Below are 7923 nucleotides of genomic sequence, written 5' to 3' on the forward strand. Positions count from 1 at the left end.
TTGAGCCACTTTGTGTCGAAGTCCATAGAAAAGTGCATCCCATTCTTCAACATACTTCGTGGAAACCAGAGGTTCGAGTGGACGGCCGAATGCGAGAAGGCCTTCCAAAAGTTGAAGGAGCGTCTGGCCTAAGCGCCGATCTTTTTGAAACCACTGGATGGGGAACCACTGTGCCTATATTTGGCAGTGCTAGAACATGCCATCAGCGCCGCATTAGTGCAAGAAGAGGAAAATGTCCAACTCCCAGTCTATTACGTAAGCAATAGGTTGCTGGGCGCGGAGTCTAGATACCCTTTAATCGAGAAATTGACATTTTCCTTATAGACCGCTTCTAGGAAGCTAAGACCTTACTTTCAGGCCCATGCCATCGATTTATTGATGAACCATCCCCTACGTCAAGTATTACAGAAACCCGAGTCAACAGGTAGACTTTTGAAGTGGGCCATGGAGCTGAGCCAGTTCGATATCGCCTGTGTCCCCAGAATCTCCATCAAGGAACATGCACCTTTCGACTTCATTCGGGAATGCACCAGGATAATCAAGGATGAAGAAACTGTTGACCCCGTAATGCCCTTTTGGAAGATCTTCGTGGATGAAGCCTGAATTGAGATTGGGGCTGGGACTGGGGCCGGGATCATCCTGATATCCCCTCAAGGTCACCAGTTGCAAAGTGCCCTACTCTTCCAGTTCGAAGCATCGAACAATGAGGTTGAGCACAAGGCCATGCTGGTCAGATTACGATTGGCCCGGGAGGTAGGGGCAGAGAACATTGAAGTCCATAGTGACTCCCAACTGGTGGTCAGGCAGATTTCAAGAGAATACCAAATGAAAGGGAAGAATATGGCCGCCTACATGGTGCGAACCCAGAAGTTACTCCAATCATTCAAAAGATACTTCATCTGCCAGATCCCCAGGGAACAGAATGTGTTTTGAGAAAAGCTAGCAAAATTGGCCATAGATGTTGAAGCAGAACTCTCCGGGGTAGTCCCCATCGACTATCTACTTGTGCCCATTATTTAAGCTCCCACAATCATCAACGCCATCGATTACACTACGTCTTGTATGGGTCCTCTCATCTAGTATCTAACCACTTGGGAAATGCCCACGGACAGGGCCGCCGCCAGGAAGCTTCAGTACCAGGCTCCCAAATACATCATGATGGACGACAGACTCTATCACAAGGGGTTATCCATGCCCTATCTCTGATACATATCTGGGACTGAAATGATCGCAATCATGCACGAAGTGGGTGAAGGATTTTGCGGAGACCACACAGTCAAACTCAGCTTGTCCAAGAAAATCCTCAGGCGAGGATATTTCTGGCCAACAATGAAGAAGGACTGTGTTGATTACATTCGCAAGTGCAAACAATGAAAAAGGTACACAAAGATCCTGCAAGCCCCTCCAAAGGAGATAACCCTGATGACTAGTCCCTGGCCTTTTGCAGTTTGGAGAATTGATTTTGTAGGATCTCTCCCAACTGGGAAGGTCAGAGTAAAATATACCATTGTAGCCATTGACTATTACACCAAATGGGTCGATGTAATGCCCTATTGCCTTAGAGCCGTTACTAAGTGAGTTTAAAATGTGCAATTAGCTCGCTAATCGAGGTTTTAGGAAAAAAGTGTAATTAAACCATAATCAGAGTCATAAACTTGAGATTAAACCTTTCATTGAAAATTAAAAGACATTTAACACTTGGGATGCCCCGAAAGCACCCCTGACCGTGGCAGCCAGGCAGACCAGACATGTACGCACCGCCCGTCACGCTCACTATACTCAAGGTTGATCGACTTTCCCCTTGCCTTTACCTGCACCATAGAGCACCCATGAACCGAAGCCCAGCAAGAAAACCCTCACAAGCAGATAATATATGCATGTCAAACACTTAACATATAAACATGCCATCATCAGGCTATACATGTACCGCCATGCCGTCCTAGGCGCTTTACCAGGCCCTGGGTTCGCGGTCTATACCGTAAGGATATCCCAGGTATCCTTTAGGGTCTCGCCTGGAAACTCGTACTCCGCATGCTAAATGCTGCTCTCAGCCCCTTGCCTCTCTTGGCCTCCGCCATTCCTGGCCTTCGCCGTTCCATCATTTATAGACACACATAATATAACTAAACATATATCAAAACACATATAAATTCAATCAAAGGGCCACGCCCTACAACACAGTCATATAGGGCCGAGCCTTGTAACTCAATCATATAGGGCCTAGCCCTGCAACACAAGCTCTATGGGAACGATAGTTTTCTTACCTGTGTCCCGAGCTTTCCAAGCATCGATGTCCCAAGCACAGTTCCCTAGTCCGAGCCTCGCCGAAATCCTAGTCACAACGCATTAACAATTTCCACCCATCAAGTTATAATCCATTAAATAGCTTTGGGTCATAATTCTAATCTCCATAACGTTGAATTCTATCAATCCGGGTGATAGAATCCATCCCGAGCCTTAACTATTGAATTCTCGAGCCTAAAACCTCTCTACAACCCAAAAATGCACTAAGCGCCGCGGCCCTAGGGACTCATGCCGCGGCCCTCAGCTCAACCCCAGGCCCTGCCTCAAATTAACCTACACACGCCGCGGCCCTTCCTGAAGGGCGCCGCGACCCGCCTCCAATTCCAGACGCCCCAAGTTCTAAGGGGCCGCGGCTCAGCAAGAACAGCGTCACGGCCCGACCCCTCGAGCCCAGAAAAACTCACCATTTTCACCCCAAAAACCAATCTAATTAACCCCAAAAGCAAGCCAACAATCCTAACTAATCATCACAGAGGTTATACTATAGATTCAACAACAAAACCTAACCAGAATTCTAGTTCAAAGCCTCATCAAACTCAAAGTTGAATCTTCATCTCTCCAACATGAAAACTCTTAACACACCAGAAGAAATTTCAAGCACAATTCAAATAATTTAAAGGCTTACCCTTGCTTATTTGCGTCTCTGAGCTGATCTCCTAAGCTCCAAGCTCTAAGCCTCAAACTCCCCAAAATTCCAGCTCCAATTCCTTAGTTTTTGACTAGTTTCCTCCAAGATGTCACTAGGCCTCCAAGCTTCCAAGGAAAAATATGAGAGAGAGATAGAATGGGTGGGTCGGTTCCTATATTCTGAGTGTTTCCTTAACTTTTTTTTATTCAACTTAAGCTTCTAAGGTTACCTCAAGACTCGGGGTTCCAAAAACGTCCCCGAGGGCAAAATGGTAGATTTCCCCAATATTCCCTCCTAGGCATTCTAACCTTAAATATATCTCCAAATATTTATTTCCATAGCCCGATAACCCCATAAGATGTCTAATACCCAAAATACCCATCGACTCGTCTCGAGTCGGATTTTCGATCCCATTGTGACTTTCTAGCTAACCGCTCCCTAAGACTGTCTCGAATCGTGCAACACAAATATATCACAATTATCACATTTACGCCCTCAATGGGCTAAAATTACAATCATGCCCCTAATAACCAGACGGGCCCCACATGCATATTTAATTCACCTAAACATGCATCACTAATCACATATTCACACAAATTCACATATCAAACAATAATTCACTTATTGCCCTCCAGGCACACTAATCAAGGCCCCAAGCCTTATTAGGAAATTTGGGTCATTAAAGTCGATGTGGAACTAATGAACATCATCACCTCCAAAAAGGCCCTGGACTTCATCATCAACAACATTGTGTGCCGATACAACTTCCCTCACAAAATTGTGTCTGATAATGGGGAAGCAATTTGATAGCGTTCACTTCACTGACTTCTATGAAAGACATGGCGTCATCAAAAAGCTTCTTCGCAGTCATAAGGTTCTCAAGAAAATGGGCAAACAGAGGCCGTGAACAAGATTTTGAAGGGGACATTAAAGAAAAAGCCACAAGCCTGCAAGAGCAAGTGGACAGAAGAGTTGCCTCGCATCCTGTGGGCCTATCGGACCACAGAAAGAACATCGACCGGACATACTCCCTATTCAATGGTATACGAATGTGAAGCAGTCATCCCAGTAGAAACTGTGATCCCATCTCACAGACAAGATATGTATGATCCCGTCCAGAACCACGCCTTACTCCAAGAATCTCTGGACCTCATCGAAGAGATCCGGGAAGAATCACAAGTGCAGTTGAAGATGTATTAGGGAAAGATCACAAGGTTTTGTAACTCGAAAGTTAAGAGCTGAAGGTTTTGAACTGGCGATCTAGTCCTGAGAAGAGTCTTCCCTGCATCTCAAGATCCAGGAGTGGGGGTTTTGGGACCAAACTAGGGCTGAGCTAATTCAATATTGCCTATGTCCCCAGAATCTCTATCAAGGGACAGGCCCTGGCCGACTTCATTCTAGAATGCACCGGGATAACCGAGGATGAAGAAACTGTTGACCTCATAATGTCCTTTTGAAAGATCTTCGTGGACGGAGCGTCCAATGAGAATGGGTTCAGGGCCGGGATCATCTTGATATCCCCTCAAGGTTACCAGTTTCAAAGCACCCAACGCTTCTAGTTTGAAGCATCAAACAATGACGCTGGGCACGAGGCCATGCTGGTCGGATTAAGCTAGGCCTGGGAAGTAGGGGTAGAGAACATTGAAGTTCACATCGACTCCCAACTGGTGGTCAGGAAGATTTTGGGAGAATACCAAACGAAAGGGGAGAAGATGGCCACATACATGGTGCAAATCCGAGAGTTACTCCAATCTTTCAAAAGATACTTCATCCGCCAGATCCCCAGGGAACATAATGTGTTTGCCGAAACGCTGGCAAAATTGCCCACAAATGTTGAAGCAGAACTCTCCGAGGTAGTCCCCATCGACCATCTACCTACGCCTAGTATTCAAGCTCCCACAATCATCAACGCCATCGATTACACTACGTCTTGGATGGGACTTCTCATCCATTATCTAACCACTTGGAAAATGCCCGTGGACAGGGCCGCCGCCAGGAAGGTTTAGTACTAGGCTCCCAAATACGTCATGATGGACGACACACTCTATCACAGGGGGCTATCCATGCCCTATCTTCGATGCATATCCAGGACTGAGATGAGCGCAATAATGCACGAAGTGCACAAAGGCTTTTGTGGAGATCACACAGCGGACTCAGCTTGTCCAAGAAAATCATGAGGGAAGGATATTTATGTCCAACAATGAAGAAGGATGGTGTTGATTATGTCCGTAAGTGCAAACCATGCAAAAGGAATGCGAAGATCCTGCGAGCCCTTCCAACAAAGATAACCTTGATGACTAGTCTCTGGCCTTTTGCAGTTTGGGGAATTGATTTGGTAGGATCTCTCCCGACCAGGTTGGGTGGAGTAAAATATGCCATTGTAGCCGTCGACTATTACACCAAATGGGTTGATGCTGAACCAATAAGCACCATTACCTCCAAAAAGGCCCTGGAATTTGTCATCAACAACATTGTGTGCCGATACGGCCTCCCTCACAAAATCGTGCCTGATAATGGGAAGCAATTTGATAGTGTTCACTCACTGACTTCTGTGAAAGACATGACATCATCAAAAGCTTCTCTGTAGTCGTAAGGCCTTAAGCAAACAAGAAAATAGAGGCCGTGAACAATATTTTTAAGGGGACATTAAAGAAAAAGCTACAAGCCTGCAAGAGCAAGTGGCCAGAAGAGTTGCCTCGCGTCCTATGGGCCTACTGGACCACAGAAAGAACATCGACTGGACATACTCCCTATTCAATGGTATACATATGTGAAGAAGTCATCTGAGTAGAAACTGTGATCCCATCTCATAGACAAGATACGTATGATCCCGTCCAGAACCACACCTTACTCCAAGAATCCCTGGACCTCATCGAAGAGATCCTGGAAGAATCACAAGTGCAGCTGAAGATGTATCAGGGAAAGATCGCAAGGTATTTTAACTCGAAAGTTAAGAGCCGAAGGTTTGGAATCGTCATTCTAGTCCTGAGAAGAGCCTTCCCTGTATCTCATGATCCAAGAGTGGGGGTTCTGGGACCAAGCTGGGAAGGATCGTTCTACGAGATCCAAAATGAAGTGTGTCTGTTCCCTGCATCTTAAGATCCAGGAGTGGGAATAACCCAATCATGGTTTCCCTAGAACGGTCCAGGACCATTGGAACTTAAAGCTTATGGTTATATTGATTAAATTTAATCTTGTCAACTGTCCAGGATGTTGATCAAATAATTTCTACCTAAGTCACATTTTTAATGGTCCAGGCTGCTAGAATCTGAACATCAGAATCAGGGCAAATGAATATAAAGCGGGAACCATTGTGCAAAGAAAAAAACTAATATAATAACAATACATATATATATAAGAAATTGTCTTAGATGCACTTGCGCCCATAAAAAATAATATGTTTACAAAAAAAAAAGAAAAAGAAAGAGGGAGCCCCAAATTAAAGTACAAAGGCTCAGGCCTGGGCTTCGTTTTGGTCCGGGACGTCTTGAGCGTTCTCATCTTTCTAATCCCCAACAAGAAGCATCGCGTCCTCCTTTTCCTTGGCTTCAAACTCGTCCCTCTTCGTAGAAGGATATGGATAGAGGACGAGATTCATATTCTTATATTGCAGTCAGGCCATGTAAACGACCTCATGAAAAGCGGCCGCCAACAATTCGTCAGCCTGCTCCTTCTTCTTGTGAGCCTCCTCACTTCGCTTCATCTCTAGCTGGGTCGTGGCCTCTGAAGCCTGGTTTTGTGCCCTGAGAGACACTACCTTTTCCCATTCTTGGAGAAGTTGGTCCTCGGCCGCCTCCAAGAGCGCCTTGGTAGAATCTTCTTAGTCATGAGAACGGGATAGACATCTCTCTGGGAAAGAGCCTCCTTGTGCTCAGCCTGAACCTGGGACAGTGCCTTCTCATGCTCAACCTTAGCCCAGGAAACCTCCTTGGCGAGGGCCTCCTTGGCAGCTTCTTGCTGATTGATAGCCCCCTCCAGATCCATTGGGATTGTCTCCAACATCATCATTAGCTTGGACATCAACTCTGCGTTCCTATGAGCCAGAAAGGCATCCAGGAACAAAGCAGAGTTAAAAAACACAAAAGAACAATGATATTAAAGAAACAAGATAGGCAAGTGGCTTACCTCAGTGACTTGATGATGGATGACAAGGGAGACGAAGAACGCTTCTTTGCTTGCCAAGGTGGCATAGCGTTTGAGCTGAAGAGTAGACATGGTAGTCCTCACCTGGGCCACCAAGTCCGTAGCAAGCAGGGTCGTGTCCTGCCCCAACTTAGGCTGAAATCCCATCTAAGCTGCTAGCTGATCCACCATTTTCTGAGGGGCGTTGAAGGCCTCCAGACACTCAGAAAACTCCACCTTCCAATGGAGGATCAAGGCCCAGGATACCTCATCCCATTTATCACACCCCTCGTCCCAGGCCCAGGTCACCATCTTCATCCTCTCCTCCAGGATGATTGAATCCTCTTCCCCATGAAGGCAGGGTTGACGGAAAGCTCGGGGGCATGTGGGAGCTTTGTCATAGTAACAAGGCTCTCACCAACGGAATGCTCCTCGGCCAGGGAGAAATCCATTGTCTTTGCCTTCTTGGCCCGCTTCAGTATCTAGAGTTCTGGTGAGTTTAAGTCTATCCTCAGCTGCAAAAGTCCAAAATGCCCCTGAGTAAATCCTTAGTCCTTTAATGCCACCAAGGGTGATCCCATCATTTTCCACATCCCACTAATTCCTTGAATAGTCCTATAAATCCCCATTTAATCCTGACATACCCAAATAATCTCTAAGTCACTACCCGTTACCCGGTAACCCCGAACACGTGCTACATTCCCAAAATACCCCTAGGCTCACCCCGAGACGGGTATTTGACCTCGTTGTGACTATTCTGCTATTTCGCTCCCTAGAACCGTCTCGGATCACACATCACAAATATATCTCCACAATACTTTGGTCTCTAACACAACACACACATCATTTACATTTATGCCCTCAATGGG

Source organism: Humulus lupulus, chromosome 1 (genome assembly GCF_963169125.1).
Source record: "Humulus lupulus chromosome 1, drHumLupu1.1, whole genome shotgun sequence".
NCBI classification, from domain to species: Eukaryota; Viridiplantae; Streptophyta; class Magnoliopsida; order Rosales; family Cannabaceae; genus Humulus; species Humulus lupulus.